At 43.5% G+C, this 12,041-nt stretch overlaps 1 protein-coding gene and 1 long non-coding RNA gene across 28 annotated transcripts in view; one reads left to right on the top strand and one right to left on the bottom strand.

Annotated features, from left to right (window-relative positions):
- The window catches only part of LOC110527951 (collagen alpha-1(XIII) chain), a 114,965-nt gene that overhangs the window by 36,426 nt on the left and 66,498 nt on the right, over positions 1-12,041 (top strand). The gene's annotated exons all lie outside the window — the stretch shown is intronic.
- Positions 6,362-8,146, bottom strand: LOC110528033. The gene is made up of 2 exons (XR_002474182.2): positions 7,830-8,146; positions 6,362-7,735 (listed from the first exon to the last, which is right to left on the bottom strand). It is a non-coding gene; the product is annotated as an uncharacterized LOC110528033 (long non-coding RNA).

Below are 12,041 nucleotides of genomic sequence, written 5' to 3'. Positions count from 1 at the left end.
GTTAAATGGGATATGGAGACAAACAAGGCCTGTTCCCTGTTTATTGATGTTGTATAATGTTTTTTGAGTGTGCGTGTGTACATGGAGGGGGTCACTACGCCACAGAGGTTTATTATTGTGTGTGTAACGTGACGGGTCTCTTCAGACTGTTGTGTATGTGCTTTACGCAGCCATTCAAACCTATTAGTTAGACAGTGTTTTGACATCCATTTCAGAGATCCACTTTAGAACATCACAACACTCTTTTGGTTGAATCAATACACAAATAATGTATGCTTTGTGGAGCCGTGAACTTTGGTGTGTGTGTGTGTGTGTTTAAACAGAGCCGTTTCAGTCCCTTTCTCATTCTCTGGCCTTTTTTCCCACATTGCATGCATCCTACAGTGGAATAGGTTCCCAGGTGGAAACAGATCTCAGTCCTGTCTCCCAAAGGGAGGGGGAGCTGGAATCTATGCACCTTGATTGACTCTCCTGGAATGCAAAATCTGATTCAAACCTATCCACCTCTTTGTCCATGTCACCCGTATCCATGGAGAACAACTGCTGTTGGCAGGGCAGGCCCAGAGGCCCATAGCAGCCCTACCTGCCAGTCTGAGACCAGCGCCAGCAGTGTTTTTGAGAGAGACCAGTAGGCAGATTTAGGACTTGTTTGGTCTATGGGAGAGATCCAGTCTCAGGGGGGACCCTTGGAAGTTTGGGTTTCAGGGGTTCACAGCTGGGGTGGCATGTGCAGGGTATAGGGGGGAGTTGAGGTTTGCAGAGGTAAATGCCTGAGCATTCAGTGGATATGAGAGGCAGATGAAGATCACAGCAGGTCTGTCTTCTGTGTAGCAGCGGAAGACATCTGGAAAGAGAGAGAGAGAGAGAGCGGTGGATGTTTGTATTGACAGAGCAGGTTCTGGGAACTGACTCTGGTCAGTGTTGTCTGTAGTTACGGCCAGACAGGGACAGATGAGACTGAGATGAGAAATTCAGCTTTTTAAAATCTCTACAGATTTAGAATGAATGGCGCCTCCCCTTTGACATCCCCATGACGACGTGACGCAAATATAGAACCAAGCCAGAGATACTCAAAAAGATTCTGCCGTTCTCAGAAATATGAACATGCCACCGTCCCATTTTGATTATGAAACCTTTATCAAACCTTTTTTTAACCTCAAATATTGAATCCAATAATAACCTGATAATACCCCCACCGACCCACCCACCCAAACACACACATACACACCTTCAAGTAGACCAGGTCACCAACCATATTACTCACTGAAAACGTTAAGTTGTCTTTGGTGCCACACAGCTCAGAGCTTATCTTTATTGTGGTCCTTTACTCCAGTGTGGTTGTACAGGATTTAATTTAGAGATGCGTGAAGAAAATGTTATCATGACCCTGGCAACAGTCCTTAACTAAGCAATAGGGATCGGTGCTAATAGCGGTAACAATTTACAAACAGCATTAGGCATGGTTCATGTTTGATATTTTTTTGTTTTTGCTCAGTTTTATGAGACAAATCTCAGAACCTCTGTTCCAGCTGAAAGGGAGGAGGGAGTAGTGAGAAGGGGGAGATGGGGTTCAGGGGGGTTGTGGTTGAAGGAATGTAAGAATGTCTTGTCAGTCATAACTCCACTCTGCTGGACGTACGCTTGTGTTTGCGGCCAAGTCTGTTTTTCCCATTTAGGCTTCCACCTTCTCGAGGACGAAACCTGATGCTTCGTGTGATTTGGGTTTTTAACTTTGTTTGTCTTTGCTGTGGACATGTCATCCTTCATCAGGCCTGTGTTTATTTTGATATTCTGTTTGGGGGGGGGTGACAGAAATAGACAATTGATTGGGCACAGTCTTGATATTTCTCAGGGGAAGTGCAGTGATATCCTGTGGTCTGAAGTCCTCCATCTTGGTCTGAATGTGCTTGGTCATAATTTGTGGAAATTATATAGCAGCACCAATAAACATTATTTATGGGAAAATACAGAGTGACTGGCCCGAGCTTCGTAGACAGACGGGACATCATTCTTTATTTCTCAGAAGCCACACTAGACCACTTTTCTTTGCGCAGTTCTTATTTTCATTCCCTCACAGGTATGTCTCAAACTCAGCATCACTTCACAACGGGATTCATTGAAAACGTATTCATTAATGGAAAATCTCCACCCAAAAACTATTAGTCCATTGTTGACATAGTCCCAAAATGTTTTGCTTGTCAGCAATCAAGTTTTCAAGATACAGTATGTAACTTTCAAAATACAGAAATCATCCCTGTATGATGTATTCTGCATCATATGATGCTGCGTTTTGTATCATATAATGCAAAATGCATCATATGGGGAGGATTTCCGTATTTTGAAAGTTACATGTCTTGAAAACTTGATTGGGAATATGTCAACAATGGACTAATGAAACAAATAGCAAAACATTGTTTTGGGGTGGAAATTTCCTTTTAAGCGATTAAGTTAAGTGTTGCTGCATTGTTTTGAAATGTTAGTAGATTGTTTACAGCCATCACAGCTGTGTGTTTGATTAATTTGTTTGGCCACAGGATCCACTGCTTTGACTAATGAGCCCGATGACAGTTTCCAACACATTTCCAACACATGAGCCTCAACTTGTGACATTGCGGTGTCCACGCTAATGACAAACAGCAGACTTAGTGCAATGGACCTTTTCTCACTACTGACATTGTAACATACTGTAGATGTGGCTGCATACCTGTGGTTGGAACACTGGATGCTTTCCTAATTCTAGCTCTTTTCTGACTTTCAGGGTCCTCTGATAGAGTGAGGTAAGGGGACATGAGGGACCATTAGGGAGGGAGAGGGACGGGGCAGTTTGTAGACAGGGTATTATTTCAGAGTATCCGAAGGCCAAGCTTTGCAGCAATTCTTCTGTGAGGCAAAATAGGCCCGGCAGGAGCTTAGATAGAATCAGAAGCTCATCTTACTGTTCTCCGAGCTGCAGGAACACTTCAAGGACTCGGTGCACATTGGTGTCCAACTGGTAATAACTCTAGCATCGGGGCTGGATACATTCTGGTGTACATGGAGATAACCCCAGGCACTGGCAGTTAGCTTTATTACCTTTGACAGTCTTTACTGCTCAAATATCAAACACATAGAGATACAAATCTTTTAAGACAGGGTAAAATATTTTTGCTCGTACACTGTTTTTCCTTTCTAGATTTGTAGGCCTACAATTCGGGGTTGTTCCTCTTATAATCAAACTCAGGCCGTGTCTCTATGGGTCCCTTTAAGCAAGTAAGATTTGAGTTGTTTATACCACTGCTGGCTCTGTTTTTCTAATTATCCAACAGCCAATACTCATTTAAAGCCCCTTTTGACACTGCTTGGTGTGTAGTGTAAAGCTGGCCAAATGCCAACCCTTGGTAAAGACGCACATGGCACACATGGCAAAGACATTGAGTTCTTCCCCATTTATTTCAGCAATGCAACCAATGTCTGCTCTCGGAGCTTCTGTTTTAATAACTTCAAGCACGGCAACCCCCCCCCCCTTCTTTCTCTTGTAACCCTATAGGAAGAGGCATTTGCTCCTAAAATCCACATTGCACCTCATTTTTGCTCTTGGCAGCAGAGTCGTTGGTTATGAATTGAAGTGGGGATTGAGCCTCCAACCCGGTGGTCCTAGGAGAGTTCTGATGTCTGTGCTATGTCACCAGTGTGTCTTAGCTGGGTGGATGCATTTGTCTAACTCGGCACTGAAAGATGAGAGAAGTCGTTATGGAAGTGGAACCTCAGGGAACCTAACAAGCTTGTTTTGGTTGTTTTAAGAGCTGGAGAGATTATGAATATGACTAATTGCCATGTAGAAGTCAAGCTGTGATTTGGACCAAATTATGAAATATGTCAGCAGCACACTGAGATATATGGAGCACTGATGTCATATATAATATGCTAACTGCAGCAACCCTTGGTGGTCACAGCCAAGAAAAGGTTCTTAGCAGTAAATCCATAATGTCAGCTTGAAAAAACGAAGGATTATAAGAGTAAACATCAACTGCAAGGTCTTACGTATTCATTAATCTTGAAACACTAGAATTGTATGCATAACAGTCATTTGCAGACATGACAAAATATTCCATAGATATGTCTTGGCGACCTGTTGATATGGTTTATGTACCGTACCTTACCTTGTTTGTTTTTGTAGGTCTGTTTTTACAGGGGTCAACTGTTGATTCATTCATCAGATTTTGAAAACAATAACACACACCTAGATCACGTCTCAAATCCATCTCTCAGCAAAGCCGTCAGTGGATATGCATACACATTAGCCCTGAAAGGATGAATGGAGGAATGCTAGCTTGCATAATGCATTTACTGCTGTAAGCATAAAACATTCCAAAGTGCTCAAATGTTTTGTCCCCCGTTGTAGAGACGTTGTTTTAACTTGACCCACATTGCCATTTTTCTTGGGTAAATAATGTTTGTGGGTCAAGGAGTGCTGGGGTTTCCTCTCATTGACGCCTCCTGCCTGTGTGGACAAGAGGAAGAGCATGGCGCCTTGTTGCCGCTAGCTATGTACTGTAGCTAACAGTCGTATGCTCCATGGCCCACCATGCAGATGTGCCAGGCCTATTATTAAAAAGCTGTAAGAGAGGAAGTACTGTAAATTCATGTTATTGTTCCTAATCCAAATGTAGGTACTGGCATTGAGGTAACCTTTAGGCGGCAAACTATTTGGACAGATTGACAAGCTTTCCCGAGATAATATCAAGTCCTAAGCATTTTATTTGGGGAAGTAGGCATGGTAAATAATCGCAATTACGCAATCAGATGAGAGGAAATCACGAGAGCCCTAACAGTTTCCCTATCATAGGCTTTTTGCTCCAGTAATTCTTTACTAAGCATTGTATTTAGCTCTACAGTACTATACCAAATCCCTCCCAATAAACCCTAGCAAACAGAGCACTGGGTCTGCCCTTAAACCTCTCCACCTCTGACAAAACTAAACTCACCCACTTTGGGCCCCGGTCCAAAAACTACAGGATAATGTCCAAATAACTCCTGATGTTTTTAAACATAAGCAAATGAAATGTAGCTGCCACGTGCTCTCCCAGCCATGCATTCAAATCCCTCCGAGTTGTTTCATTTGGCTGATAACAAACAGCTTTAGGAAGTGCGCAGTGCATGACATATGGGTTTTCATGACAGGCCCGTGGACTTGTGAAGGTTATTTAACAGCTACATTAAGGCCTTCTAGGGTTACAGTGGGAGCATCCTCGAGAAGGCGTTGGAGGAGGCTTTTCCGGAGTTCGCTGGTAAAAGCTCCTGAAACACAGCACGTGTTTGCTCGGTGGACTTTCCACGTTTCCCGCGGTCCCTCCCTGTTTTAAAGTAAGTAAGAGCCTCATTTCTTTAGCATCTGCCGGATAATGCAGGTGTTAGTACAATCCTAGCCCTTTTTGTTGATCATAGCTTTATTTGTGTGAGCCTGAACCGCAGACCAGTAGCTGTGGTGTTTTAAGAAAGGTGAGGTTGCCCTCCATTTCACATTCCTGTCTTTTCAAAGGCCTCCTCTGGCCCCACTCCTCTGGCCCCACCCCACTGTGCCACTTTGGTGTCCTGTTAATTCATGGCCTTAAGGTCCAACAACAGCTCCGTCTGTACAAAAGAAAATCAAGTCGGCTTGAATGAAACTTCAGTACAATTTGAATGCAAACCCGCTATTAAGTCAATGAAAGAGGAGACAGGGTGAACCCTCATTAAGACCAATGCTCAGTTGCAAAAGCCTGATGGTGTATTTCCAATGATTATGTGAATTAGCAAGTCAGGGAAATGTAACCTAGTATCCTGCAGCACTGCTGTTTAACCTAATTGTCTAATGACATAGTTTATGCTTTAAATGTATGTTTCAAATGCTCTGGGTACAGTGTTAGTTACATAGTGTGGCAGCCAGTGGGGAGTTGTACTGCCACTGACTAGAGTGGTATACTACGAAGCAAGCTAGATCTACTCAGGCTTTTATAAAGCTAGCTTCACATTCCAGGTCAGGCTTCAGCCATACTACGGTGATGGATATTGCTCGCCCTCTTGCTGCCAACTCTAGCAGGCTTGCAATGTCGCACATGGCTAATCGAATGGCCCCCTCTTAATTGAGACAATGCTGAAACATAAATCCATGGGCGAGTCACTGCCACATTTTAATTTTCGGGGAATGAAAGAAAGGTTATCTTGCAAATTGCCTTCTGAATGGTGTGAAATAGGCTTTTAGAAGTGCCGTCATTGGTGTGCTTATCACACTCCTATCGCACCTTCTGTGGAACAGCTTGTTGCGTTGTGGCCATACAGTTTAATCAATAAAATGGCTTTGGAACCTCTTACCCTGGCAATTTGACTGTTAAACTCATGGGTATACTAACAATGGCTGCCAGTCTTGATTTGAATGGGAACTGCCATCTAAGGATTATGTTTCTACTATGGTTGGTTGCTTGACGCTACAGTAGGTAGTGTGTATGGCCCACTACGTCACTGGGGCTGAGCTCCCTGCCATCCAGGACCTCTATACCAGGCGGTGTCAGGAAGGTTCTAAAAATGGTCAAAGACTCCAGCCACCCAAGTCATACTCTTAATTAATTATTTAATAAATCATCTTGCTCAAATGAAGGAGATGTTGACATTCTTTGCGTGAGGGAGGGTATCTGATTACATTGGTCCCCAACTCATGGTCTAGAAACTTCATTCAGGATAAATGTATTAACCTAGCCCAGAGCAGGTTAGTTCTGAAGGATTCATTGCCATATAAAATGTGCCTGGCTAAAAGGTGAGCCACTTTCGTGGTACCGTGAACTCAGTTGACCAAAGTCACCTCGCTAACTTCTCAAACCTGGTTTGTGGGATTGGACTCAGAGCAAGGTTTCTGATAGGCGGCTCATGATAGGCAATAAAAGCTCTTTTGAATTTACCCTATAAAAAGGTTACAACCTAAATTAAATTAAAATGTTCAGCAAATAACTTGGAAACAGAGCTACCTGCTCGCTCAGGCCTCGCTCTCGTGCTAAACCAGCAGCTGATAAGTGGTGGCTGATCGAGTAGCCAGCCACACCCGTAATGAGTCTTTTGAAGTCAGCTGTGCCTGTGTTCTCATGCCAGTGGGTGCATACCAGGCTGACTAAATGGCTTGTGGTGCTGGTGCCCCTCACGGCGCCACACTTCCTTCTCATGAGGAAGGCTCGTAGATCACCCATCCCAAGGCTTCAAGCGGATGGGCGCATTCCAGGCTGACCACATGGCTTGTAGTGGCACCCCAGTAGTAGGGTAGAGGATTTCTTCTGTGGCAGCCCCAGTGGCACAGTACTTCTTTAGGGCATGAGGGCAGTGACTGTGCAGGCTCTTCTGGTTGACACTGAACAGGCCAGCAGCAAGTCAGCTCCAGCAGACCATCATGGAAGGAAAGTCTTCTTCTGCAGAGTGAGTCTGATAGAACCTGTGCCACGTCCTTAACGGTGGTTTGGTGTGGTCGCAACTATTGTAACTGAGTCAATCATCTTCAGTAAGACCGCATGGGCATCAGGATTCATGGGACGTGGGCATCATTTTCACTGTTAATCCATTTCACAGCTGCCACACCAGTCATCACGACAGCAAGGGCACAGAGTCAAATGGCGTGTGGTTTCTCCACACCATTCATACAGACCAGGGAGGTCTTCAGGGACACTAGTAGACTTATTGGGAACAGAGGGAGATCAAAAGTGCTCCACTGTTCATCTTCAGCCCACCAATTCTTCTCCTAAAGGGAGAAGCGCATGACAACTGCCTTTAGTGACCTTTTCAGATAGTGCTTGCTGTATGTAATTCCACTTTTTTTTTTTGGTTCATCTTACATGAAGTCCAGAAGGAACCTTGCACCATTTTCTTCCAGCCACTCATACACCCCTAGGTACAGGCACCATACTTGCAGTTATCTTGTCTTTGCCATCTAAACCCCAAAACAACTCACCATGCCTCCAAGGAGCAATGTACCAGAAACACAACCTAGCTCAAGGTCATCCGGTAGAGCTCTGCCAGCATTTTCCACTGAATGTGGAAGCCAGTGGGGAGGTGTGGTGCCACTAACCAGAACTAGGCTAGGTTTCAAATAGAGGGTAAATTCAAAACAAAAGCACTTTTATTGCCAAGAAGGTTACAACCTAAATGTTCAGCAAACAGAGCTACCCATGCTCTGAGGCCTCTCTCTCTCTCTTTAGTGAGGGAACCCAGCAGCTGATAAGTGTGGTGGCTGATTGAGTAGCCAGCCACACCCTTAATGAGCCTATTGAAGTCAGCTGTGCCTGCATCATTTTCAAGCCAGTGGGTGCGTTCCAGGCTGACTACATGGCTTGTGGTGCTGGTGAGGGCATTCATAGGAACACCAAAATACTAATGTACAGCAGCCTACATTTATAGTATCTTTCATCACTAGACATGCAAAACCATTAATATACTGCAAGTACATACAGTACTCACAAGTCAAAGGCGGACGGGTACAGCTATCCGAGGGTATTCAAATAGATTACATATGTCAAACTGATTCCACATAGGGCTGAGTGTCTGTGGGTTTTCGCTCCTCCCTCGTACTTGATTGATGAATTAAGGTCACTAATTAGTAAAGAACTCTCCTCACTTGGTTGTCTAGGTCTTAATTGGAAGGATAAACCTAAAACCCACAAACACTAGACCCTCCATGGAATGAGTTTGACACCACTGAAACAGATCCTGCTCTTGGAATTTAACCAGAACCTGTAATTGGAACTAGATTCCACTGGAGCCACAATTCATTTGTTGCTGTTTCAAGTCCATGATTTAAATAGAGGAAAATATGGCGGTTGTAGAAACAAAGGGAGATTTCTGCACCTCTCCAATAAACCACTCACTTCAATGGAGTGGAGGAAGCCTTTCTGCCCAGTCTGGAGGGCTGTTCAACTTTTAAATGTATTGCTCTCCCTCCCGAGAGCAATTTGGGAGAATAATGGTAAAGTCAGATTAATGGTGGCTTTTCTGGCACAAACACAATGGCGTCTTTGTGGTGATCTGCTTTAAGAGGCACTGTGTAATTATTTAATCTCAGGCTTAGTGACGTTCTCTGGTCCAACAGTTGTTTGGGAAAATATTTCAGTCTCAACCAAGCCAATCGGCATAGGTGTGCTCCCATTTCCTCTCTTTCAGACATTCCAGGAATGGTGATGGACTGAATCAAGATGTTTTATTTGTGTGTAGAAAGTAAAAGGCAGGTCCTTTCAAACTTTTCAAACTTCCAACCAGGGACTCCCATCATATGTTAGTAAAAAAAATGAAGTCACATTTTGTCTTGTCATGAGGTGAATAATAATTGCAAAGAGAAGTAATCAACATTTTAAAATCAATAGATTTGTTAGACAGTTTCATTACTTTGACCTCTACATTTAATTGGAAAATGATGTGTAAACATAGCTTTCTAGCTAATATGCTATCTTGGCGGTGTAGAGACATTTTTTGCTGTTGTAAAGCTAATTTCCAGCAATTCTACACAGTTTGGCATGGAGCTGAGAGACAATTTTGCAGTTTTAAAGCAAATTTATTGAAATTCTATAAATTTTGCCATGGCTAATGTGTTCCTCTGCTCAAACACAAAATCAATGGTCATGTGTCCTGAATGGCCTTTTTTATGTTTAATTCTACCTGACTGTCTAGCTTTTATTCGATTGTTACTTCTCAAAGATGGTATTATTTAACGTGTATATATATTTATAGTTCAATATCTTTTCTGCATGCTTTCCATCTGGACGTTTAAGTTGACACTGAAACTGTTTTTCCATCCACTTAGATGGCCAGTGGTAATTTAGACAGGCGTACTGTGATCGGTGTTACCCTGCTTTGACAACCAACAACAGAAAGTCATTCTTATTACATTGATAATTTACTTCGCAGCATTTGAAGATTTTCTCATGGTCTGATATTGCAGTGCTTTTACATGTATCCATCAATCTGGTCACTTCTCTCTGCACAGACACACTTCTCTCTGCACACTGTACAGTATGTAAACCATTGGAGGGGGTGGGGCATTTAAATGGGGTATACCATTTGGTTCCCCCACTCCCCCTTAGCTTATTGACTCTTTATCTAAAGTTATTTTCCAATGGCTTCCATGTTCCATGGTAACTAATGGAGCCAGAGTCCCCCATGCATCTACACCCACCTCTTCGCCATGAACAAGCTTATACACTAAACGGCGCATAGGAAATGTGTCTGGATGTGTATGTTTGTGTTCCATTGAAACGTGTACACAATATTCTGCTTTTGTTGGACGGCCAAAGCAATATCACTCGTGGGGTTTAAAAGTCATTTCTCAGTAGTAGTATAGAGCATCTTTTCATGAACATTGGCCTCCCCTCTTTTCACTGTGACATTTTCTCATAACATGACGTCAGCGAAGCATGAGCCAAAAAAAATCGCTCGCGCCTTTAAAACTATGAGCAGTGTTTAACAAGGCAACAAACCTACAAGGGCTCCTTGTGAACGGGTCTGTGAACTGTCACCTTTGGATACACTGAGTGGAGGGCGGGACCTCTGTCTGTATTGGATCTCTCTGCTTCACATTGGCTCCCTCTGGCTTGCTGTCTACTGTTCTAGACATGCTGTCTTTTCACATGGACTCTCTCCCCAGGACCAGCTGAAATGAGCAGAGGAAGGGATTTGTGATGAACTGTTGATTTGTCTAAACGTGATATTTTTGTGGAGCACTGGGAACCTGATAGGGCCGTTGTTAGCGTTTACTGGTTCCCTGTGGATGGCAGGACGGCAGAGGTGCAGGGAGAGGCCAATCTCATTCTTTAAAAGAAGTCAACTAATCTCCCTCGCCTTTAGGACCAGCCGCATATCCATATTTTTTTGGGGAAGCCGAGAAAGTTGTCATATATGACAAGGTTATATATAACCATAGTGGAGAGGCATGAATTTTGCAGAATGATTTTTCCAGATTTCAATAAGAGGTGTACGTTTTTCTCTCATTGACAGAGGTGCAAAAGTTCAGACCCTTTTTATTCTTCAACAGTTACAACCCCCTGAGTAAATCCTGTCCTCTGCTTGCATAATTGCAACTGAAAAAGTGTACAAGTACATTTACAGAGAGCAAAATTTATTGACTGTTACTGCAAAGTATTAGTTTCCCCTCAAAAATCAGGAAATGTGAATGTTTCGTGTCTTGAGCATTATGCGATTTAGGATAGCCCTTCGGTGTGTGTGGTAGAGCAAGTTCTGTTGATAATGAAATTTGACCCTTTTTCTGCCTAAAATAGCCTCGTTAAATTATCACCTGGCTGTGGCACACACCCTGTTGTACTTTTGGCTATTGAAAGCAGTGCCCCCTACTGGTCCCTCCGACACCACTTCCAGCATCAACCTGTCCTGGATGATCTTTAATAAAAGTGCCGAACAACCATACCCAGCCCTGCTTTAAGATGCAACAGGATGAGCGCAAGGGTGTTCTTTTTCAGCATTAGCACTACCATGGTCCATTCAATAGAATGGCTCCAGACTTTCCACAGCACAAAGCTGCAAGGTTCTCACCCTAAAAATGTCCAATGAGACTGACCCCCTGGGTATTGGCTATATCTTACATAAGGCTAAAACAGACAGTGTCCTTACACTGCAGCCTGTTCCATATCACCCCGTGGTTTCTCCTGTCTGGTCTAGTGTATTGGAAACTTTCTACTACCCTTACAGTACATTTCACATTTGTGCCGGCCACTTGTTTACAAGGGCAATTGGAGAAGCAGGGAATCCAGGAGATTGGCTCAGGAAGAGGGGGTTGGGAGGGTATTTTCAGCACCGGAATTCTGTGGGTTATTCCTGGATATATATCGCAGGACACGGATCATCTCAAGATGGTAACCCACCTGCCCATAGGCCTCTGATCTAGTGTACTCAACCGACACGAAAGGTCATGTGAATTTAGCCTCAAGCTAGGGATATGACAGCCTTTTTGAAGTTTTGAGTTACTGTGGATGGATATGAAAATGTCCCCCACCCCTAAAAAAAAGTATGTGTTTTGGTTATTAGTTTTGTAGGAGGAGGTGACG

The sequence above is a fragment of the Oncorhynchus mykiss genome, chromosome 1, assembly GCF_013265735.2.
Source record: "Oncorhynchus mykiss isolate Arlee chromosome 1, USDA_OmykA_1.1, whole genome shotgun sequence".
In the NCBI taxonomy this organism is placed as follows: Eukaryota; Metazoa; Chordata; class Actinopteri; order Salmoniformes; family Salmonidae; genus Oncorhynchus; species Oncorhynchus mykiss.
The sequence above is the reverse complement of the archived record's forward strand: the minus strand, read 5'-3'. Positions and strand labels throughout refer to the sequence as shown.